Here is a 24,900-nt window from a genome sequence, read left to right on the forward strand (position 1 = left end):
CAAACTATCCCTGAGGAGGTGATATGGTATGTGAAACACATATGGAGTAGCCATCCGCATTACCAGAGAAAACTTCATCAGCACTCAGAGGGACCCATTCCCTTCCCAAAGAGTAGCCCCTAAGATTGATGGCTGACTGCCTTTCCTTATGCCAATCCAACCCAAAATCAATCAATCAATCATTGTTTAAAAATGATGTTATAGACAGGTGTGACAGTCCACCCATGTAATATCAGCACTTGGGAGGCTGAAGCAGGATGGTCACCATGAATTGGAGGTCATCCTGAGCTACATAATAACTACCAGGTCTGCTAGGACTACCTAGTAAGACCTTGGGAGATGGATGTGACCACCCTATGTTAGGTGACAGATTGTGGTACAGGCCAATAGGAAATCAGTGCCACCATGTTCCCGATATAGCTTCTTCCAGCCAGGCCATTCACAGAGCATCTGTCACATCCTAAGGAAAGCCCTTTCCTACTAAATCCACAAGTTCCAGGATTCAAAATGATGTCTCCCAATGCTTGAATTGCTAGTCTGGACAAGATACAGAGGAGCCATCAAGCTTAGGGACAAGCCGGGTCAGTTTTGAAACTGTCCCTTTGTGAGCAGGACTCAGGTGGAGAAAAGGGCAATATTAAGCACAGGAGCTCTGCTCTGGCTAGCTGGAAGCATTGTAAACAAACATGAAGTTCTTTCTTCCTGCAGGGTCATTGGGCTCGCTCTGAAAGCTGACATAAGCATGCCCCTAGAACCCTGGTGAGAAACAGCTCCCTGAGTGCACCCTGCAGGCTAGAGAGTGAAAGCATCCAGCATGGCGGTAGATGACTGCATATGGTCCACATACTTATGTGTTTTCAAGGTTTAGAGATTGTGACCAACACTTAAAAATAAGAAATCTAATAGGAAAATAAGGATAGATATTTTCTGGCAAAAAAAAAAAATACCAGCTGAAAATCTGCCAGTGCTGTCTGTGTTTCCAGACAATTAGCTGTAAACATCCATGTGTTTGTCATCGGACCTAACTGTCTATTACAGGCTTCTTCCAGAGACTGTAGCTCAGAGAGGTAAGAAGAGATAAGGAAGATCACACAGCAAATCTATTTCAAAGTCCAACTCAATAGATACACTGTCTCCACTCAATGGATACACTGTCTCCACTCAATCGATACACTGTCTCAACTCAATGGATACACTGTTTCTACTCAATGGATACACTGTTTCTACTCAATGGATACACTGTCTTTTTCTAGTTTGTTGCTATAACAGAAACACCTGGTGCTGGGTACTTCATGGGGAAAAAAGGTTTATTAGGATATAGTTTGAGAGTCTGAACATCTCAGATCAGACAGGACCCATATCCAGGCTCTAGTCAGTTCCCAAGGCTGTACCATCCATCACAGATTGTGTTCAGTGACAGGAGGCTCTTCAGACTTCCCCCAAGTAGTGTTTAACACTAGCGCTCTGCCCTCTCTCTGGCATGGGGCTATGCTTTTTTAGAGGCTTGTTCTCCTCATTTCCTGCATGGTCCTGTGAGCCTGACTGCAGCCATATTCAGGCCCAAGACACCAACTTCCTTCTTCCGTTTCAATGTGGCTTTGCTCAAAAGAAGAGCTCTCAACACCCACCAGACCTTCAAAGCCCTTCTGGTCTCTGGCTCCTTCACAAGAGAAGTTGGAGTGGTTTCCTTTGAAGCATCCACAGACCATGAGGCTAGAGCAGCAATTAGCTGGGGGATTCAAACTGTATCATACCTTGGAGGACCACACTGTGCCTCAGATCCACCTCTGGGCTGCTGAGTACATCGGCAGGCTAACAGATGCTTAGATGCTTACAAGGTGCCTAACTCGGGATGCTTTGTGCAAACTGAAGGTTCTCTTATGGGTGAAGAAGTGTCCCAATGTCCTGTCAGTGACTTTGACCAGGTAACTATACCAACCTGCTCAGAATCCCCAAATACAGTACTGGGGCATGCCAGGGAGCCCCAAAACAAACCCTGCTCTTATAGGTTGTATCCTAGTTGGGGAGACCTACAAAGGACCACAGATTGCTAGATGGATTAGGTTTTAGGAAAAGACAAATCAAAATGAGAGAGAGAGAGAGAGAGAGAGAGAGAGAGAGAGAGAGAGAGAGAGAGAGGGAGAGAGAGAGAGAGAGAGAGAGAGAGAGAGAGAGAGAGAGAGAGAGAGGAGAAACAGGACTGTCTGGGGACATGACATGAACTAAGCCTGGCAAGCGAAATGAGTCCATGGCTTTATCAAGAGCAGGGGCCCCAAGGAGATGAGAGCAGGGGTTCTGGGAGAATCGGAAGCAGGTAGGGCTTTGGCAGGTGATCAGGAAGACAACATCGGGGCTGCCAGGATGCCACTAGCCACAGCTGAGACCTAGGCTGAAGCATCAGGCAAAATGCATGGTTTCATGGGGGAGCCATAGCATCATGTAGCTAGAGACAGTTCCATGTGTGAGCTGCCGCCTCGGGACCTGCAATCTATCCATGCACCCAGCTGGAATCTTTCCCTCTGATACTGTAGCTCCACTGGGACTCAGAACCCTGAGTTTTTCCCCAGGTACAGTCCCTTTCCTGAAGGACTGAGCCCATGGGGAAGACAGGACCTGAGACATCACCTCAAGTCTGCAAGCCTCGGCTCAACTTCACACCGACACTATCTCAGAGTCTCAGCTCAGAAGCCCATGTGAGTCTCCATCGCCATGGGTCTGTTTAATCTCCTTGCTTTAGAAATGCCTAATCCTCTTCAGAAAAGAAAACAGCAAATGGGTTTGAGCAAAGAGGAGGGTGGGCAAGAAAGAGTCCTTGAACCCCACAGTTTCAAGTAATTACTATAGGAATGAGCCTTTATTTTTTTTTAAAAAAAAAAAGGATTCATTTTTTTCTGTGTGACAAGGGTGTCCTCAGATCTACAGCAGGGCAGAGAAAGGCCAGATGCTGCAGTCCAGCATTCTCATGCACTCAGCAGCTACCCCAGCTAGTGGCCATATCTGATTGGTCCAGGGCTGTCATCACAAACTCATTCATCAGGATGCTGTGGCAGACAGGAATAAACAATCTCTATAAGGAAGGTGAGGATGCAGAACCCTGGTCCGCCTGCCCTTGTTCTTCATCAACCCCTTAGGGCAACACTTAGAGGGTCTGGGAAGACACTTGTGGGACCCTGATGCAAGACTGACCTGTAAGGTGATGTCTGACCAGCAGGTATAAAGGATGAAGGAAGCGTGGGTGGGGTTTGTGGTGGAGTTTGATTCATAGAGAAGAAAGAAATCATGATACTTGCAGGGAAACAGATAAAATTGGAGGGATTCAGATTCAAGGGAAATAAGCCAGACTCCAAATGACAAGGGGTGTGTATGCGTGTGAGCAAAGTAGAAAAAAGACCATGGAAAAAAAGATCTTAAGGGCAATCTTTTTTGTTTTGTTTTGTTTATTTTTTCAAGACAGGGTTGCTGGCTGTCCTGGAACTCACTTTGTAGCCCAGGCTGGTCTTAAACTCAGAGATCCACCTGCCTCTGCCTCCCGAGTGCTGGGATTAAAGGCATGTGCCACCCCCTTCCATGAAAGGTAAAAGAAATAACTCAGTGGTTAAGAGCATGTGCTGCTCTCCCAGAGACCAGGGTTCAGTTCTCAGCACCTACACAGGGCAGATCACAACTCCCTTACTTCAACTGTAACCTCAAGGAATCTGATGCCCTCTGCTGGCCTCTGTGCCCAACTGCACTCATACACACACACACACACACACACACACACACACACACACACACACACGCTAGGAACCAAACGGGAGTCCTCTGCAAGAGCAGTATGTGTTCTTAACCACTGAGCCTTCACTCCAGCATTCATTACATAAAACAAATCTTTTAAAAAGAAAGAGAAAAAAAGAGGGAGTTAATGGAATCTATATTGCACAAAAGTGGAGGGGGGGGCTGTTTGGCAGGAGGAAAGGAACCAGCAAGGGGAGAGCAGAAGGGGTGGCAAAGGGGACAAATAAAAATATGATGGCATTTATGTATGAAAAATGTCATGATGAAATCCACAACTTGGTTTGCTAACTTAAGAATTTAAATAAAAAATAAATTTTAAAAACTTAGCCATATGTTCAGTGAAGCCCAGACAATGTGGTCTATCTGTCCCTCAGGGTTCTCCTGACTGTCTCCCACCCCTGGGGCTGTTCTTCTGTCTTCTGCTCTGTGGGAGGTGCAAGGCTATTTGGAGTTCCAGCAGACTGGCTCCACCTCCTCTCTCTCAGGAGCTCCATATTTTCCCACACCTTTGCCAACACATGGCCTTGTTATTTCCAAAAAAATTTACATTGTGTACATAAAAAGCCTTATCCTTTTAATTTAATTAATTTCTAGTATTTGTAAGTTTGAAATTTTTCAGACATTTATCAGCCATGTGCCCATACATTTATTCAATTCTGCTTTGGGGGAACTGTCTTAGGTTATGAGAAAATGCACCTTCAAAAGTTTACATTACTAGTTTTCAGAAAGGAAATGCAGTTGCTATTCTAGATCAGAGAACAAGCAACCTTGCAACCACCATGTTGCTGAGAAATTAAACTCGGATGCAAAGATATCAACTATAGGTGAAGAGACCATGAGCATGCAGAGAAAAAGGCCCATCCCACACTGACCAAGGAGGGATTTATACTCTTTTTAATAAAGATCTCCCCATTTCCAAGGTCTGGGGACCCCCAAGGGGACAGCATAGTAGAGTCACATAGATTTTGCCAAAATGTGAAAATTAAGACAAGCAAGTCACACTTTCATCCTCAAGAGTCCATGACATTAGGGCCTCTTGCAAGAAGTGGTGATGGCTTGGTGGTTAAGAGTGCATACTGCTCTGGCTGATGACCTGAGTTTGATTCCTACCACCCACAATGGGTGGCTCACAACCACTTGTAACATCAGCTTTAGCGCCCTCTTCTGGCCTCCATGCATACCTGCACCCAACATGCACAAACCCACACACAGACAGACACCCATACACATAATTTAAAATAAAATAAATCCTTAATAAAAGAAGGTGGCGCCAGGCAGTGGTGGTGCACGCCTTTAATCCCAGCACTCGGGAGGCAGAGCCAGGGGGATCTCTGTGAGTTCAAGGCCAGCCTGGGCTACCAAGTGAGTTCCAGGAAAGGCGCAAAGCTACACAGAGAAACCCTGTCTCGAAAAAGCAAAACAAAACAAAACAAACAAACAAACAAACAAAAAGAAGGTGGCATGTCATCTTTATTGCCAATATGATCACAAGTGGCTCACAACCACTTGTAACTCCAGCTTTAGCACCCTCTTCTGGCCTCCATGCATACCTACAGCCAACACGCACATACCCATACGTGGACAGACACCCATACACATAAATAAAATAAATCCTTAATAAAAGAAGATGTCATGCCACCCTTATTGCCAATGCGGCCACAAGGCAAATAGTTTCGTGATCCTTGGCTTCTAGAAACTGTTATTGCTCAGCAGTCAGTATATTTTTTCTAGACTGTTTCTCAAGACAGAGGAATCTGCCAAGGTTGTCACTGACCAAAAGTGACCTGAATTGTGCTTTGCTATCAACCCACCTGCTGATCTACCATTCATTTTGAAGCCCTTAGTGGACACCAGGAAACCCTGCCATGCTGGTTCCAGCCACCTAGGCAGCTTGGCTTACTTCCTTGCCTTCCCATCCCGATTCCTCCTCTTCCATCCCAATTTCCTTCACCTCCTGTCTACCTCACACCAGCCCCTCAAAGTCCCTGAAGAGAGGACATACCACGTGTTCTATCTGGGACTTTGCGCTCCATGATGCTGTCACCCTGGGATGTCCAGTTGCATGGTCCATGCCAGGCTCACGGTAGTGTCCTTGCTGATTCCTTGGATGGCATTGATTCCCCTGGTACAGAATCCTCATAGATTATGAGCTATGAAGATCCCGGCCACAGAAAGCCTGCCTTGGAACTCCTCCCTCCCTCCCTCACGCTCCCCTCTCTTTTCCCTAGCCGTTTAGCATGCTGCTCACTCCTGAGAGTCTGAGACCAAAGCAGGTAGTGTTCCAGTCTGAAGATTTCAATTCTGATATAAACAGAGTCCTTTGTTCTGGCAGGAACTGAGAGGGCTGGAGAGAGAGAGGGGGGTGAGGCTGCGCTGCCTGCTGGGTGCTTGAGCTCAGCATGGACAGGTGGAGAGCTGGCAGGGAGAGATGGTCTGACCCAGAGAGTCCTTGGATCCCTGAACCACAGTGCCCAGCAGTACCCGGCCTTAGCAGCATGTCACATCTAGCTCCTGGATGCGTTATTTGCCTTGAGAACACATTTTGGAGAAGCGTGCTCACCAGGACAAGGGTCAAGCATTTTCCATCGCTTGAACAAATGTTGATTTATGCTGTGGCTGTAGCTGAACCTGTCTCCAGACCAAATTGCATCTAACAGCTTTACTTCCCAACAGTTTCATTTGAAGTGTGTATGCGTGTACATGTGTGTGTGTGTGTGTGCGCGCGCGCGCGTGTGTGTGTGTGTGTGTGTGTGTGTGTGTGTGTGTGTGTGTGTGTGTGTGTGTGTGTATGGAGGCCAGAGATCAACCTCAGGTGTTCATGTGTCGTTCCTCAAATCTGTCCACCTCTTTTGAGGCAGGGTTTCTCACTGGCCTAGAGCTTACCAAATAGGTTGGATTGGCTGATCAGTGAGCCTCAGAGAATCCTCTGTACCTATCCCTAACAGTGGCATCCCAGGAGTAGGCTACAAGCTTGGTGTTTTATATGGGTGCTGGGAAATTGAACTCAGACCTTCACACTTACAAAAAAAAAAAAAAAAAAACAAGCCGGGTGGTGGTGGCGCATGCCTTTAATCCCAGCACTTGGGAGGCAGAGCCAGGCGGATCTCTGTGAGTTCGAGGCCAGCCTGGGCTACCAAGTGAGTCCCAGGAAAGGCGCAAAGCTACACAGAGAAACCCTGTCTCGAAAAACCAAAAAAAAAAAAAAAACAAAAAACAAAAAACCAAAAACAAAAAACAAAAACAACCAGCCTCCCAGGGATATCCACAGAACGTGGCCTAACAAGATACGATAAGGCTGGGCACAAACCCTCATATCACAGCTGGACATGGAAACCCAGTGGGAGGTAAAACGTCCCAAGCCCAGGTAAGAGCCAGAACCCACCCACGCACACATCATTTCCCCATTGTTGGGAGCCCCACAACAGTCATGATTTTTTTTTAATCTTCAATTTTTAAGTGTGTCTTTATTTGTTTTTAGTCTTTACATTATTTATTTGATGTGTAAATGTGTGCCTCTGTGATACATGGACATGTGTGTTTGTGTGTGTGTGCAGCACATCTGTCTATGTGAATACAGGCACACACATGCCATGGCCCTCCTATGGAAATCAGAGGACGAGCTTGGGTGGTATCTCTCCCCTCCCACTTTTTTGGGGCAGCATCTCTCTTCTTCATGGCTGTGTGTACCAGGTTAGCCCAGTGATTTACCTGTCCCCATTTCCTGTCTCACCTTAGCTGCCCTGGGACTACCGTGTTCAAATTCATGTGAGTTCTGGGAATTCAAACTCAGGCCCTCATATGTGTGTGGCAAGCGCTTTGCCCAGCAAGCCATCTCTTAGGTCCAGGAACCTTTTTGAGAAAACGATACAACAAGGTGATCAAAGGCAGGACCTGTTGTTTCAGCTCTCTGGCACCCACAGCCCAAGGAGAATAGCAGAAGTGTGAGAAACCAAGTCAGGCTGCAGCCAGTGCAGGAGCCCCTTGGCAGTCAGCCACAGTGGCCCAGGTCATGATTCAAGAACGGGACACACCTGGTTCTCCAGACTTGGTACCAAAAGAGAGACAACACGAAATGTTCAAAACTCACCCTGACTTCATACTAACCTGATCATATTGAAAGCACACCCCACTGAGCACCTGCTAATATTAATATGTTGGCTTTTTCTTTTCTTTCTGTGACTTGGTTACTAGAAAATTTCAACACTTTTTTTTTTTTTTTTTTTGGTCCAGCTGTGGTTCTGTGCAGCAGAACTGGGAAGAGTGGCGCAGGGACAAGCCTGACTCAGAATGATTTGGACATCACATCCAAAGAAGAGTCACAGCACCCTTGGCGGGTCCCCTGACATGGCTTCTTTACAGCTAACAGGCCCTGTCTGCAGGTCGGCAGCCCATGTCACCTGTCACAGGACAACACTTGAAAGAGTGGGTGCTCTTGGTTTTTATACAGACATTAGGGATGTCCCACTCCGTGGTCCTGTGGTTCTTACCTGCTTCATGGTATCGGGAGGAACCAGAGAGCCACAAGTTTGGGATTTATCAAAAAGAGTGAGGGGGTCAATAAGTGGCTCAGGAGGTAAAGGTGACTGCCACCAAACCTGACAGCCTGAGTTCAAATCCCCAGAACCCACAAGGTAGAAGGAGAGAACCAGCTCCCACAAGTTGTCCTCTGATCTCCACACACAACCTATGGCATGCATGCACACATGACACACATACATAGACACACACACACACACACACACACCCCACATGATGGCTATGTAAGAGATTCCTTTGTTATGCAATTTATTAGCCCACACTCCGAACCCAAGACACTTCATATAGATAACAGGGCCACTCCAGGGGAACTGAAAGTGCCAGCAACTTCAATGTTCCCCAGTCCAGTTGGCTCTGCTGGAAAAGAGGGAGCCCTTGTCGGGGGGGGGGGCCCGCAATGCTGCGTCTTCCAGTGGTTCTCAACCTGTGGGTCGTGACCCCTTGGGGGGGTCACATATCACATACTTGCATTACAATTCATAACAGGAGCAAAATTATGATTATGAAGTAGCAATGAAATAATATCATGGCTGGGGGTCACCACAATATGAGGAACTGTATTAAAGGGTTGCAGCATTAGGAAGGTTGAGAACCACTGGGATAAGCCCTGTTGTCCCATGGTACTAAGAAGTGGAGTGATGGGTTATCAGAGTCCCATGTGTAGAAGGAACATTTTACTTGTACCTGCTCCTGCAGAGAGAGTGACCTGGAGTGCAGGCTGCCAAGGCTCTGTATTTTTTTTTTCCAAGTCTTCACTGCTACAGCCTTTGAGGGAACGGAGTCTGCTGGCTCTCCCCTGAGGCAGCAGAGCTCGGAGCAGCCAGGCTCTGTGTAAAGTCAGCAAGCTACATTTTGAAGCGTGTGTATGTATGCCCGTGTATGCCCCTGCAGCATCCTCCAAGCCCTGAATTCCTTTAGTGTTACATAATGTAGCTGGTTTTTCTAGCTAAATAATGATGTCGGGCTATGGGGTGGAGTGGGGCACTTGAGCGTGGCTATATGAACTGTTTAGGAAGATAGATCTCGATTTATGTCCATCCAAGGTTTTCATCTCACGCCTACACTTCCTGAGGGAACTACTTAGACTTCTGTTTAAGGCCTCAAGACACAATAAAGCCCACAGGAGCCTCCTGGCTGGGTGGTAAGGCAGGGGATTACAGCTTCCACTCTGGAGGGACTGGAGGTTGCTAAATGAGGCTGTCATAGTGTCCTGAAATGGGGTCCTTAAGACACGGTCCTCAGACCCATCTTTTTTAGATATTAAACTAATGCTAGGAATCCATCATGGTGCAGGAGAGATTTGAGAAAAGCTGCCCCAGCCTGACTTATACCCAACCATCCCTGCTTCTCTTTTCGTGACCCACGTGATCAGAAGCCATGCCCATGGAGTGAAATTGGAAGAGTTGCTTATAATGTAATGGATGTCACTGCTGCCTGTGTGGGATTGAATGACTCCAAGAGCCCACATTCTCGGGATTTGTTTGGTTACACGGGGCAAATGTCAGCAGACTTCTTAAAAAATGATTTATGTATTACTTTTATTTTATGTGAATTGGTGTTTTTCCTGCATGTATGTCTGTGTAAGGGTGTTGGATCCCCTAGAGCTGGAGTTACAGACAGTTGTGAGCTGCCATGCAGGTACTGGGAATTGAACCCAGATCCTCCGGGAGAACAGCCAGTGTTCTTAACCACTGAGCCATCTCTCCAACTCTGTCAGTGGACATTTGAACCCTCCAGAAAGCAGCCAAATGTTCCCACCATAAACACCAAGTGACCTTCAGCACAAGTCACCTCGTCTTTCTAAAAGTAAATATGTTCAGAAAAGAAAACTCCTTTTCAAGACAATGATAAAAATCACTCTCAGAAAAAGCCTTGTCTAAAATATAGGGGAAGCTTCACACAATAATGGTGATGTCGATAGCTTAGAGTCAGTAATGAGAGTCCCCTGTCCACAATAACGTCTTGACAATGCAGTACATCCACAGTCCTGACTCTAAAGATTCATGCAATGAGGTCAAAGAGGGGGAAACTCTCCCCAGTGATTTAGACCGAGCAGCACAAACTTCAGCAGACAAATCCACAGGCAAATGTTCATGTCGGTCTTCTGTCTGCACTGGACCCTTAACAGTGGTCAGCGGGTCTGTGAGAACCCAAACCAATAATTCTCAACCTGTGGGTCACGACCCCTTCACGAGCTCTACTGACCCTTTCACAGCGGTCATATATCAAGTATCCTGCATATGAGATATTTACGTTATGATGTGTAACAGTAGCAAAATTACAGTTATGAAGTAGCAACGAAATATTGTTATGGTTGGGGGACGGGGTCACCACAACATGTATTAAAAGGTTGTAGCATTGGGGAGGTTGAGAACCACCAGCCTAGACTGACTGAGCCATGTGCACTGTCCAAGTGGTGACGGAAAAAACAGCCCCCAAGGGCTCTTACATCAGTTCTGTCGTGACCTCCAGCGCCCACAGGTCTTATTCACCCCACAGAGCTTTTCTGGAGACAAAATGGCATAATCCAGATCGAAAATTTGCTAAATCCAAGCAATGCACACACCTTTAATCCCAGCACTCAGGAGGCAGAACCAGGCGGATCTCTGTGAGTTCGAGGCCAGCCTAGTCTACAGAATGAGATCCAGGACAGGCACCAAAAACTACACTGTCTCAAAAACCCTGTCTCGAAAAACCAAAAAAGAAGAAAATTTGCTAAGTCCATAGTAAGTGCCCAGAAATATGCCAGAAGTTATCAGCACCCTCCCTGTTATAGAAGAATCATCAGCGACTCTGCCAAGGCCAGGAGGATAGGTAGGAGAATGATGGGAGCTATGTGTGAAATCTCATGTTTGTGAATAAAGCCCACAGCTCTGCTAGCATGACCCTACAAGCATCACATAGAGCCCACATACAAGCATCACACATAGCCTACACACAAGCATCACACATAGCCTACACACAAGCATCACATATAGCATACAAGCATGCCCAACCATAGGTACTCGGTCAAAAGAACATAAAGGCCAGAATCGAGGATTGGTAGATGGCTCAGTTGGTGAGCTGCTTGCCTTATAGGCAGGAAGACCTGAACTCAATCCCCAGAACCCATGAAAAAAAGCCAGCATGATGGCACATGCTTAGAATCCCAGAGCCAGGGATTCAGAAAAAAGGGGATCCCTGGGCCTCTCTGACCAGCCATCATCGCTAACTTGGTGAGTCCCAGGACAGTGAGAAACTCTCTCAAGATATAAAATGGATCTAAAGCAGATGGTACCTATAAAATGACATTAAGGTTGGCCTCTGACTTCCACACACCTGCACATACATGTATGCCCCACAGGCAGGTGCATCTGCATACACCTGTGTACACACACACACACACACACACACACACACACACACACAAAATGAGCCAGATACAAAAGAAGCTGACTATGAAGGCATTCTTCAGCAGAAACACTAAATATGGGTGTGTGCACGCCTGAGTACTAACATGTGCACATATGCGCACATCATGGCGCATGTAGGGAGTTCAGAGGAGTTGAACTTGCAGGAGTTGGTTCTCTCCATCCACCATGTGGATCCCAAGTGATCGAACTCAGGTGGTCAGGCTTGGCAGCAGACCCCTTTACCCTTAGAGCCATCCTGTTGGCCCTAGGCATCTCTTCAACTCTGACTCGCTCGAAGTCGACAATGACTCTTCGGATCCAGTATCACCATCACCCCCGTTAGGGGAGAAAACTAACACAGAGCAGTTCACTAACTTGCTGGGGTCACACAGGAAGGTGACGGTAGAGCCGGGATTCAAAAAAGTGTTCTGACCCCAGAGCTTGCTCACGGAACCATTTACCCTGTGCCTCAGATGCCCTTGGAGACTTCTCCCTCTATTAAGACAGAAAGTACATCCCACTGAGCACGAAGATTCAGCATGAAAGCCCTAAGAGGAAACAAGCATTTCCCCGATGACTGCCACATCTTGCGTAGCAGCAGTGACTGAGACATGGCAACCCAAACTGTACAACGCCTGCTGCTTGCTATCCTGGACACAGTGACCTGACCTCATCTTTGGACCTCTGAGGTGAACTGCACGTTATGCGGTCCCGTGCATACACCGCATTCGTCTTTGGGCAGAGTTGTGCCTCTCTTAAAGAAAGCACTTCCTGTGGGACTCAGAAAAGCCAGAGAACAGTTCTCAGAAATGCTAGGAAGCTTTTTAAAAATCTAAAACTAAGTTCTACCCATAGGGGATAGCACGGTTCCCCAAGTTAGCCTCTGATTTGCAGGAAGAAGTTTAATGGTATTTTTATGGCCCTGACCTTGGGAAGATTGGGGTATAAAACAGCTCATGCCAACCAAAGCCCATCACTGTAGCTGTGGGACAGACATTGTCAGAGACCCTGGAAATAGCACACTTCATGTCTGGTGGAACTTCGCTGGCGTCTGCTTGCATTCTGAACAATAACCACAAAAGGCAACTGAAGAGGGCCGCTTCTATAAATATGGTGGTGGGAGCGAGCCAGGCTAAAAGGAAACTCTGTGGTTGTCATGGCAACCACTTGGCAAGGCAGGTGCACCCATCAGTCCTATACTTTGGGCAAAAAAAGAATCCAAGGTGGTAATATGGAGTTAGATTTCCCCACCCAGGCTACGCTGTTGTATGTGGGTCTTGGCTTTGAACAGCTCCATTTTTAATGCAAAGACTTCTTTCCTTTTGAATCATACCCATGGCAGACCTCCCCTGGTGATGCGTGATATGTGCTCTGTGTAGCCAGACCTTCATTAACAGCTAAAACACAAGGAACAAGCTCAGAATAGCTCCATATCCAGAGACTCAGGTGGCGCCCAAGAGCCCTGAGACCCATGATCTACTCTGTTGGTGAAACATTCCTCTTGGCCATTTGTCTCCCACAAATGACAGGAATTCAGGAAGTGGCATCAGAAGATGCTGCCTGGGGACAGATGGCACTTGCAGCTGGGATTCCAGACAGTTAATGAAGGAGCTATTCTGCAGGGTGTGGGCAGAGCTCAGGTCCCAGCAGGAATGCTCAGGTACCCGAGATAACTGACTAAGCAACTGTGGGAAGTGATTACAGCCCTGAGCATAATGGGGCTGTGGGGAGGAGTGGGGTGAGGGATGACTTGGAAGGAGGGAGGAGCCGGGGGGGGGGGGGGAGACTGGGAGGAGGGAAAAGCCGAGGTGAGAAGGTAGCTGGGGTAAGAGAAGATTAAAGACCAGAGGAGCTGGTGTGGGGAAGGGGTGTGAGGGGTAGGCAGGAGCGAGGGAAGAGCTGAAAGGAGAGAGGAGCTGGGATCAGGGATGAGCCGGGAGGTAGAATCTGGGAGGACCCGGGGAAGGAAGACAGAGAAGAGAGAGGAGCTGGGGAGAGCGAGGAGCTTGGGGGATGAAAATCCTGGGCAATGGGAGGAGCTGAGTCATAATGGCCCTACACTACAGGGCCATGACAAGGGACAGCTTTCCAGACCACACACCGGGAAAGGAAGCAGGGGCACTCGCAACAGATCTCTCCTATCCCAGCTCTAGGATGCTACTCACTGGCTACATGCCCGGGAAGGCAAAGTGCTGGGGTAAGAAGTGGTGGCATCCGCAGGGTTAGTGGGGTCTCAGCTAAGGCTGGACCCGCATGGTTCAGGACGAAGAGTGGAGGTAAGAACATGGTCAGTGCTTGAGGAGTAGGCCCGGCCACGAGGCCGCGAGAGACCTAGCATCATGTCAGACTCTGTGACCTTATCCACACGGATCTGCTGTGTGGTGAGCTGTGTTCCCTGCCTCCAGAGTCACATATTGACCTGATGACCCCACCTCCCAGAAGGCAGTCTTATTTGGAAGTCAGGCCACCTCGAACCTGACTATTAAGATAAAGTCCTGCAGGAGAGGATCCCTCCCCCAATACACCCAGACAGACACATGCCAGGAAGAACACTTTATGAAGACCAGTGAGAAAACAGGCAATGTGTCCACAAACCAACAACTCTGGGAAGTACCATGAGAGGCTGCCACACTCCCTCAGAGCCAGGAAGGAACCAACTCTGCCGCACCTCAGCCTTGAGTGTCTAGCCACCAGGGCTGCCACAGCCATGTGAGTAGAAAGTGGGTCACTTCTTGGTGAGCTTGGGAGTAGAACCCCCTCTAGGACCTCACCAGCTCCAGGTGACATCTTGCCTATGAGCCTATGTCAGACGCAGAACAAGGCCCCGTCACTACTCCTGACCCACAGGGACAAGCAGTGTGAATTCTCTGAAGACACAAGCCTGGGGTGACCTACCTCATGGCAATAGCAGCAGACATAGCTATCTTTAAAGAATAATAACTCATCATTCATATGCCCCTCCCCTTTCTCAGGACGTGTCCACAGACAATACCGTCACCTCTGCCTTCATGGGAGGATAATACCAAAGAGACAATACCATAGCCTGAGCCCAACTGCCTCCCTCCAGTGCCTGTACTCCAGAGCTGGCTGTAACCAAGCTGTTTAAGGCTTTGAGAAGTCTCAACAGGTCAAGGCGCTTGCTGGCAAGCCTGACAAGCTGAGATCCATCCCTAAAACCCATGTGGTAGGAGGAGAGAACTGACTCCCATGAGTTCTTCTCTCACCTCCACATGTATGCTATGGCAGTCACACACACACACACACACACACACACACACACACACACACACACACACACTTTTTTCATTTAAAATATTTATAAAATGTATTTACAAAAAAGCTAGGCTCCCATGACTCAGTTTCTCCATTTGTAAAGTGAGCGTGACAGAGCACCAGCCTCATGGGGTGGCACATATGCATCCCCTGTATCGTCGGTGCCCCACGCAGAGTGCCTGCCAGGAGAGAACGCATCCATCGACCTTGAACATGACCGATGGTAGAGATCGCCCAGGGATGAGGCTCAGCGGCAGTAGCCAGATGCCATCCCAGGCTTCCCGCAAGCTGCAGACTTGAATACCTGTCATCCAAAGGAGTCAGTCCACCAGCGAGCCCTCGCTCATTGTCTCCCTGAGGACGGCTCTGAACAGGGTTGACAACACTCTCACCAGATGAAAGTGGAAACAGACACTTCCACAGTTGTGATTGGTGGGACATCTGCGATCACAATATTGTATGATCACCAACAGACGCACCTCCCTCCCGCGAACCCACACAGCTGCTGGGAGCTGGTTTCCTTCCGCCAGTGGCCGAGACAGACTCCGCCAACCGCTGGCACCCTCTAGGTGAGCCAGCGCCAAGGCGTACGAGCATTGACAACAGCTGATACCATCCCTGGGACCCCCAAAGGGAAGGACAGTTGTTAGCCCGGCTGGGAGACTCCTACAAATGAAGGAAGATGGCAGAGGTGTGGTCAACCAGGATTTACCTGGATGGACTGGTTCAAAGTCAAGGGCCGGTGGCCCTCTTTAAGAGGTTGCCAGAGGCAGCGCTCCTGAAGCTTAGATGACAAAATGGAAAGGAAGATATTGATCTCTGAAGTTCAGGGACATCCTGGGACCCTGGGTTTCTTCTTTACCCAGCAGTGCTGAGGACTGAACCTATGGCCTCATACACGCTCATCAAGTGCTCTACCACCAAGAGCGATAGCCCTAGCCTTTGACCTTGGATTCCTAAGGACCCCCCCCCCCCCAAGACACACATTCTCTCCTGAAACTGTCCCTTTATAGGTTGCTGCTAACAAAATCTATCACTCAAGTGACTTGCAGGCTTGGCCATGAGATGGAAGTGACCAAGCAGGCCTGAGGCTAGCTCCCTTTGAGGTAGGTTGAGACTGCACAGGGCACCAGCTCCCGTGCCTGTTTCAAGTGTGTTCTTTCAGCCTCTCAGCCCAGTCAGGCTGCAGCATGGCTGCTGGAGGATGCGAGCTATGGGTCACTTCACCCTGGAGATCATGCAAGTCAAAGTTCTAACCCCATCACTGTGCAGCCATCTGGTACCCAGCTCATTCCTACCTGTTCCAGGGTGTTGACTTTTCCAGGCAAGTGAGTGAGACCATGTCCCTCCCGAATGGTTCACAGATCACTTAGCAGGAAGCCTTAATGCTCACTGGTTTTTCACCCCCACCCCCATTTATAATGGACTTAGCGAGAGGCAGTATTTGCTCACAGCAAACAGGAGGCCCCTCCCTCCCTGGAACTGAAATGATAAGGTACCAATGCCAGGGTTTCACTTCCTGGAAAAGGCAAGCAGGACAGCTACAAAGATGGAAAGTGGTCACAAAGACAGAAAGCAGTCCCAAGGCCAGGCTTCATGGCAGGTAGATTTCTGCCTCCTTGCTCTTTTCAGTATGTTCCAGATTCTGGGCCATGACTCCTATCAAACCCCTTTCTTAACCTTGTCCTGCTTGCCTCCATCTTCGATGAAGACCTAGTTAGGCTGGGTATCAGGGTTCTGCAAGCCCTAACCCCTGGACCTTCTCCCTGGATGACTCTCTGGATGTTGAGCCGAGTCCCTCGCTACATCCAACAGTGGCAACCAGACCCTTCATCAGGCATGGCCAAGTGTCCACTGGGGCCTTCTGAGAACCCAAACTCACTTGGAATAACCTTGGCAGGAGCCTGATCCCCTCGCCCCCGCAACCTGAATGGCCGCAGGATTTTTCTACTGTGTACCTATTCTTTCCCATGATGCACACAATGAGCCATGAGAGTGACTCATATCATATGTGACTATCCCAAATGAAAACCTGCTTCTGAAAGGAGAAGCCACTGGTCGGAACCAACCCTTAGGACCTAGAATATCTCACCCCACCCAGCATCCCAGAGCCCAGTAAAAGTTCCTCATAATCTTATGCATATGTGAGGGGTGAATTGTGCCACACCACCAGATTCCTACGTCAAGACTCCAGGGTCTCATTATGTTGCTTTCTTTGAAGACAGACTCACGGGTAAGTTTAACTAAGTTAGAATGAGGTCACACTGGGGTAAGATAGCCTGCAGCCATATACCTGCTGACCTTATGAAAGAGCACAATTCAAAGGCACAGAAGGACGGAGGTAGGGGGCTATATGGGGACTGAGGCAGAGACTGGGGTGGGACTCTATAGGCAAGGACCACTCAAGATGATCAGCTACTACCAGGACCAGGAGAGAGGCTTGGGGTTGATGTTCTCACAGTTGGTATTAGCTACTTTTGCATCGCTATAACAAAAGATACAAGCAATTTAAGGGAGGAAGGATTTATTCTGGCTCACAAGTTCAAAGGGTTCATTCCATCCTAGTGGGGAAGGCATAAGAGCCTTGAGTATGAAGGAGTTCTTACTCACATAACCACAGACAGGAAGCAGAGAGTGTGAGACAGGAAGTCAAGATGGGCAACATCTTCCAGCGCTCTCGAAGGCTAATGTCTATCCAAGTTCTGCCTCCTAAAGGTTAGAAACCCAATTCAAGCAAGCTCCCTTACCTGCCATCTATTCAGCCCACCCTCTTCTTGTTCTACAGACTCTATGAGAGCAATGTTCGTGTTGGCTTGCGTCATTAGATATGGGCAGAAGAAACGCCTCTTGTGAACTTTCTTAGATCTCAAAACGTTTGTCTGTTACTCTCCCAGTCTTTTTGGGGTACTCAGCAAGTGAAATGGGTGTCTACCTTGAAAATTAGATTCTATGAAATTACTTCAAAGCTACCTGCCAAGGAACTTGGGGTGCTTATATGCCTACTAAGTCCTTGAGAGAGTTTGGAATGGTCCATAAGAAACAAACAAACAACAACAAAAATATATCCGTTTATACCAGGAGAATTATGAGCACACACAGAGCTATAAGCCCCCAGAGTACAAAAATCAGTTTATACGAGGAGAATTATGAGCACACACAGAGCTATAAGCCCCCAAAGTGGATCAGCCTCACGAACAGCAAGTGGTCAGCCTCTGCTCATCCCCATGTGTCAGGCTGGCACTTGGGCTGGATGTCTGAAAATACACAGGACTCTGCTAGACAGGAGCAAGGGAGGCAACGGCCACAGCAAACACGAGTCTTCTCTCTGGGGGGCTGTCTGCATGTGACGGCTTGTCACAACTCCTTGGCCACTTTCAAAAAGGAAGGAAATGTGGAAGACAGGCGCTTGCGTGGACTCCCTGTGCCCTGCACACCACAATCTAAGCAGAAGTCTGTGACAGCTGGGTCAGCACGACTGATGTGGGCACAGACCCGTGTCCTGTCCACTCAACTCCCTGTGTCCTTCATTCTAAAGGTAAAATCAGAAGCTGGCAGCCCTTGGTGCCATGTGGAACTTACCAGTGAAACATCACTATTGCATCTCTGTCTAAAGGGTTTACAAAATGCATTTGTGAGTTGGCTGTATACATGGCACAGGGGCCCACCCTGCCCTTCTCATGATGTCAGGACCCCTTAGAGCAGTCTACGGTGGCCGGGCGGTGGTGACGCACGCCTTTAATCCCAGCACTTGGGAGGCAGAGCCAGGTGGATCTCTGTGAGTTCAAGGCCAGCCTGGGCTACAGAGTGACATCCAGGACAGGCACCAAAGCTACACAGAGAAACTCTGTCTCAAAAAACCAAAAACAAACAAACAAACAAAAGCAGTCTACTGTGCTCTCCCATGAGTAAGTGACCTGCTGAGCACTTAGCACACACTTCTCCACACCCAGCTTTTCCTCAGCAAAACATCACATAGACACTCCAGGCTGGGTTCGGCTGAACAGGATGCTAAGCCATCTCAAACATGATGAAAGAAAAGGGCACCTCCTTGCCAGTGGTCCTGAATACCAGATCAAAGGTCAGTGGGAGGCTGGAGAAATGGCTCAGCAGGTAAGAGCACTCACTCACTGTTCTTCTAGGAGAATTGGGTTCAATTCCCAGTCAGCACAGGGTGGCCCACAACCATCTCTAATTCCAATTCCAGGGGATTCAGTACCCTTCTGCAGGCATCACCAGGCACTACACATAGTACACAGACATACACGCAGACAAAACACCCATACATGTAAAGTAAATACATTTTTTAATTAAAAAAAAAAAAGGTCAATAGGTTAAGGGTCAGCCTCTCCAATTCTTTTTTTTTTTTTTTTTTTTTTTTTTAAGATTTATTTTTAACTCTGTGTACGAGGGAGTGTATATTGCATGCAGTGCCCACAGCATCCAGAAGAGGGCATCAGATTCCCTAGAGGCAGTTGTGACCCTACCTACCAACATTAGTGCTGGGAACTGAACTCAGGTCTGCTAACAAAAACAGCCCACGTTCTTAACCGCTAAGCCATCTCTTCGACCCCTTTCTCCAGCTCTTGATGAAGCCTTTCGAAGACATAAAGGGGCGAAGTACATGGGGAATGACCTATGAAAGCGTCGACCCAGCTCAGGATGGAGGTTGTGCTAAAGCTGTGAGTTCAGTGCCAACCAAATTTGAAAAGTTTAAACAAACAGCATGCCGTGACAGGTCCCAGAAGAATCGCCTTTTCCATGTTTCCTTAAGTCTACGGCGCAGCCCACCTCTGCCACATGCAGCCTGGCTCAGTATTGGATGCAGGTGTCCCCATGTGACCACACCCGGGTTGTTCCCGCCGCCACCTCAGCAGATTGACTCTCCTTTTAAACGGCAAGTAGCCTTATGCCACCTTCCCATGTGTATGATTAATGGAGATCCAGCTCAGGGAGAGAATGGTCTTCCTAAATTCATTAGTCTTTTTTTTTGGAAGGGGGGGTAATAGTGATGGGAATTGAATCCAGAGTCTTGTGCATTCCAGGCAAGTAGTTTACCACTGAGCCACATCTCAAATTCTGTATTTTTTTTTTTATTTTGAGACAGACTTGAAAGGTGGCCCAAGCTGTCCTTGAGCTTACCTGAACAACAGACTAGCTTCCGGTCTCAATCTTCTAGCTCAGCGGCACAGTGATTTTTTTTTCCCATGTCCTAAGTTAACTAGTCCTAAGTGGGGAAGCGCCTATGGTACCAAAATGTAGACTAAAGTAGAAGCTCTCTTCCTGACCCACTGGGGAAACTCCAGGCTAGAGAGTCCAAAACTAAGAGATAAGGAAACTCCAGGGGAAGCGGCTTCCTTTTAAAGAGCGGCAATTACTGTGATTGCTGTTTTTGTTTTATATCAAGGAACACTGTGGGTGGGTGGCCTCCAGAAAAAGCACTGCTCCTTTGAGACTGTACCTCTCAGAGTGCAGCCCAAATGTCTTGGGGTTCCAGGCACCAGCAGCAGGCCTCTGAGGGCTTCCGAAGTGAACTCATCTGTAACAAGCAGGACTATGGCTGCTGGCCTCATGGGAAGACCCCAGTGCCTCTCCTGCTGGATGTGGAACCGGGGCACCTGGTGGCCTCCAACAGCTCTATCTGCACCCCCACCCTCACACTCAGCTCAGCGCTCCTTTCCCAAGCTCCGTGACAGTCACCCTGCTGCAAAGCCTAGAACTGGGTCTTTCCACTCGCCAGGGACACCTTCACAGGATGGACCAGATGGTCTATTCTCAACACTGTGTAGCAGAGGGGCTGAGCACCGGAGACCAGAGTGCAGGTCCTCTAAACACCTCTCTCTCTCTCTCTCTCTCTCTCTCTCTCTCTCTCTCTCTCTCTCTCTCTCTCTCTTTCTGGTAGAAAGTGCCAGATGAGCCTGGGTCCCTGTGGGACAGCAGCAGCAAGCACAGGTTCCAGCCAATCAGAGCGGACAGGTGGTGGGAGTGAGAAGCAAGCTTCCCCAGGCTGTGAAAACTGCAGAGGCAGGGGTTTACTTAGCACCACAGCATTGCCATATGCTGTGCAGAGAGATCCGAGAATCAAACAGCCCTGGAAAACAGCAGAGGCAGAGTCCCGAGCCTAGGAATGAGCACACCCTGGTCCCAGTCTTCTGCCGCTGTCCTAGACACGGCTGCACTGGGGACACCTCTGTATGCAGCTATCATCTGGGATTCCCTGGATACCCGCAACTGCCAGGCCTGTTCCAGGCACTGAGCACCACGCCGGAGAAAAAGTACCGCTCTCATTGCGTGGGAGAAAACAACTGTAGTGGGTATTACATATAGGCCAGGGAGAATATTGCCAACAGGGGAAGAGGTCCAGGTGGGCAGCAAGAGCCATCCTGTATCAGCTTCTATCAGCCCCTGAGGATGGCCATGAGAGTCTCTGTCTGGCCCAGGTTTACTAGAGTCTAGTGGTTGAAAATAACCCTCCTGTGTCTTCCACCCCCGGATGGCAGCTTACCAGGACCCCATGCCAGGGAAGATGGAAGCCAAGCGAGATAAAGAAGGAGCTGACGTGGCTTTTCAGGCAAGAGTGCTACAGAAGCCGTGCTGGTGAAGACATGAACTGGGGACGGACTGGAAGACAGTGAGCCTCTGGTGTGACTAGGCTGGACAGGCTAGGGGTGGATCATGGGGGAGAGGGAGGAGCTGCTGGTGGGCGTGTCCTGTGGATAGGCTAAGAACCTTGGATCTTACTTAGAGCATGCAAAGATGTCTCTTTGAGCTTCGTGGGTCTTTTAATGCAGACTTGAATACCACAGGGCCCAAGCAACATTAGATAAGAAAGAAAAGAGGGAAGGGAGTGGAAAGGGGAAGAGAGAGAGAGGAAGGAGGGAGCAGGGGCTGGGCCAGTAGGCCAAGGAAGTATATGGCTTCCTGCCAGGGGACAAGACTATTCCACCTACCCACAAAGGAAACGGTTCAGATACTATCGGGGGCCCACTATGAACTGTGGCTTCCACGCCCTACTAATCTGTGATCTTGTAGAGGGACCCCAAAACAGCTTGACCACACAGCTATCATGACAGGCTTAGAGGCCCAGACATAGCTTCTGGCAGGCAACACCTAGACCCAGGAAGAACCGTAAGCTGACCCCACCCAGCTGAGCTGTATCTAAGAGGAAATACCTGACATTCCAAATATTCCCTATACTCCTAGACAAATATCAGCCAATCAGGGTCCTGAACCCTGGAAATCACCTCACCCCCAACCTCTGCTATGATAAAAAAAAAAGACCTAACCCTGCCTGGGCTCTGGGTTCTCTGCTCTCACCCGCTGTGCCAAACAGAGAGACCAAGCTCAGAGCCTGAAGATAATAAAGGCTCTTTGCTTTTACATGCAGGTCTCCAGGGTGGTCCTTTGGGGGTCCCCGCGATCTGGGCATGACAGTCTCAGCAGATTGTCCCCCAAATCCCAAAAGCAGCTCAGCTGGTTCAAACCCTGTAGTGACGACTCTGGAGCAAAGTGGAGGTGTTTACCTCCTCCAGCAGAGGCAGATGGTGCCTGGGGGTGCGTGCGCGTGCACTTGCTCATACTCAGACCAAAGTAATCGCCCAAAAAAAGAGAATCCAGCCAGACAGTACTGCTCCTCTGGCCAAGTGTCCCGCTGGGCCTGGAAAGTTGCTGCAGAGAAGAGGATTAAGGCGAGAAGGCGAGGCGGCGAGGCACGGGAGGGATGAGAGGGTGGTACAAGCTCTTTAGCACAAGCTGCTGGAAGCAGCCGTCGGAGCTGCCTGGGCATATGCGGGCACCACATGGCATAAACGAAGTCCCGAATCCTAAACGCATCACACCAGGGGAGAAATTGCAAGACGATGGGTTTCCATCACAGCCCGGCAGGCTCAGGGCCAGGAAGCAGAGACCTTCCCGGGGGGGGGGGGGGGCTGACACCATAACCAGGAGGAAAGAGTGAGCACTTTGTGCTCAGTTGGGGCTAAAGACTGTGAAGAATGAGCCAGCTATGGATTGAGAAATGAGCCAGGTAGGCTGACCCATGCTTGAGAGCCCAGTCTTTGGGAGGCTGAGGCAGGAGGATAGCCATGAGTTCCACACCAGCCTTGAGTGCACAGTGAGTTCAGATTGGTCTGAGCTAGAGTGAGACTCTTATCAAGAGAGTAGGACCAGGCGGTGGTGGCGCACGCCTTTAATCCCAGCACTCGGGAGGCAGAGCCAGGCGGATCTCTGTGAGTTCAAGGCCAGCCTGGTCTACAGAGCGAGATCCAGGACACAGGACATGCACCAAAGCTACACAGAGAAACCCTGTCTTGAAAAACCAAGAGAGAGAGAGAGAGAGAGAGAGAGAGAGAGAGCAGGAAGAAGAGAGATTTGTTTTTTAAGTGACTAATGAGGGCTTGGAGAGTTTGGCTTAGTGGTTAAGAGAACTTGTTCTTCTTACAAAGGAACTGGGTTCGATTCCCAGCACCCACATGGAGACTCGCCACTTCCTCAGGCACCAGGCACACATGTGGTGCACAGAAATACATGCAGGCAAAACATTCATATACATAAAATAAGTCTAAGAGGAAAAACAGAGTGACTAATGAACCTCTACTGATGGGAAGTAAGGAAGGAAAGAGAGAGGCCCCATCTGCCAGGCATGGAGGCCAAGATGGGTCACAGTGCATCGCAGTCTTCATGTCCTGAGCACAAGCCATAGCCTGAGGCTTCTCTATGCACTGACCTCAAACCCATCACTCCAACTCTGTGTTTTCTCATCTATAAGACGGGGACAGTGACATGCCTGACTCTGGAGACAGATGGAGCAACGGGTTTGATTGGATTCGCATTCTAAAGACAAAGACCGGGAAGTGGTGCTTCACGCTGGCTATGGCCACAGCTGCCTGCAATGGTTCTTGCCGCCACCTAATCAGAAACCATCCAGACACTGCCAGGGACCACAAACGGGAAGCCACGACCCTCTCCAGTGGCAAAGCTGACTTCAGACACTTTCCTTAAAGAAATGGTGTGGCCAGGGTGACGGCTTCTGTAATTCCAGCACTTGGGAGGCTGAGGCAGGGGGATTTCCACATGTTCCCAGGCAGCCTGGGCTACACAGTGAGGTTCGGGCCAGACTGGGCTAGGATGGGATCCTTTATCAAAAAGAAATTAATAAAAGAAAGTAAGAAGGAAGGGAGACAGGAAGACAGGAAGGAGGAATGACTGTATAAGGGTTGACTGCCCCAGTAACCAATCAGGAAACACTCAATGGGCCGTCTCCTATAAGATCCCTGCATTTTGTGGCTGTCTAGCCTCTGGGGAATTTACCGACTAAGATGAAAACTCAGAGGAGGGACTCCCTCCCCTTCCATCCTGTCCCATGGAGCTGAGTAGCAGCTCCCAAATCACAGTGCTCCGAACTCTGTAGCATTGTGTTGAATGTCCCCTCTCCTCCTCCCTCCTCTCCATATGCCCCCCACCCCCTACCATGCCTCCACCAGCCCTGCAGGCTCCTCAGCCCTCAGAGCATCTAGTGCCATTCACATTCTCAACCTTGGCTCCTAGCATTTCTCCATCCTGTCTGTAATGCCTTCCCTCTCCAGGTCACTATCCAACTCCTCTTCAACCTTCAAAACTCAGCTTGGGTCCTGCCCTGTAGTAGGACAGGCCCATAGGGTTGAGGAAGTTGGCTCAAACCATTTGCCAAGTGTGGTGATATATTGTGTACCCTAATAAACTTGCCTGAGAATCAAAAGACAGAGCCAGCCACTAGATTAGACATGGAGGTCAGGCAGTGGTGGCACACACCTTTAATCCCAGCACTTGAGATCTCATGCCTTTGCTTGGGATGCACACACTTCTTTAATCCCAGGAAGTAATATGGCAGGGTGGAGAAAGGTATATAAGGCATAAGGAAGCAGGAACTCACTCTCTTTAGGCTGGG

The 24,900-nt window shown here is 49.0% G+C and overlaps 1 protein-coding gene across 13 annotated transcripts in view; it reads right to left on the minus strand.

Annotated features, from left to right (window-relative positions):
- Rimbp2 (RIMS binding protein 2) overlaps nt 1-24,900 on the minus strand; it is a 191,720-nt gene that overhangs the window by 97,013 nt on the left and 69,807 nt on the right. Inside the window, exon 1 of one of the 13 annotated variants that reach the window (XM_052755509.1) lies at nt 21,481-21,505. The exons of 11 other annotated variants lie outside the window; for them this stretch is intronic. The gene's annotated coding sequence lies outside the window, so the exon portion shown is untranslated. Of the gene's footprint in view, nt 1-5,779; nt 5,898-21,480; nt 21,506-24,900 lie in introns of those variants that run through there. One more of the 13 variants, XM_052755508.1, reaches the window with a different exon arrangement.

Source organism: Peromyscus californicus, unplaced genomic scaffold, assembly GCF_007827085.1.
Source record: "Peromyscus californicus insignis strain IS unplaced genomic scaffold, ASM782708v3 Scaffold_2__1_contigs__length_46816999, whole genome shotgun sequence".
Classification (NCBI taxonomy): Eukaryota; Metazoa; Chordata; class Mammalia; order Rodentia; family Cricetidae; genus Peromyscus; species Peromyscus californicus.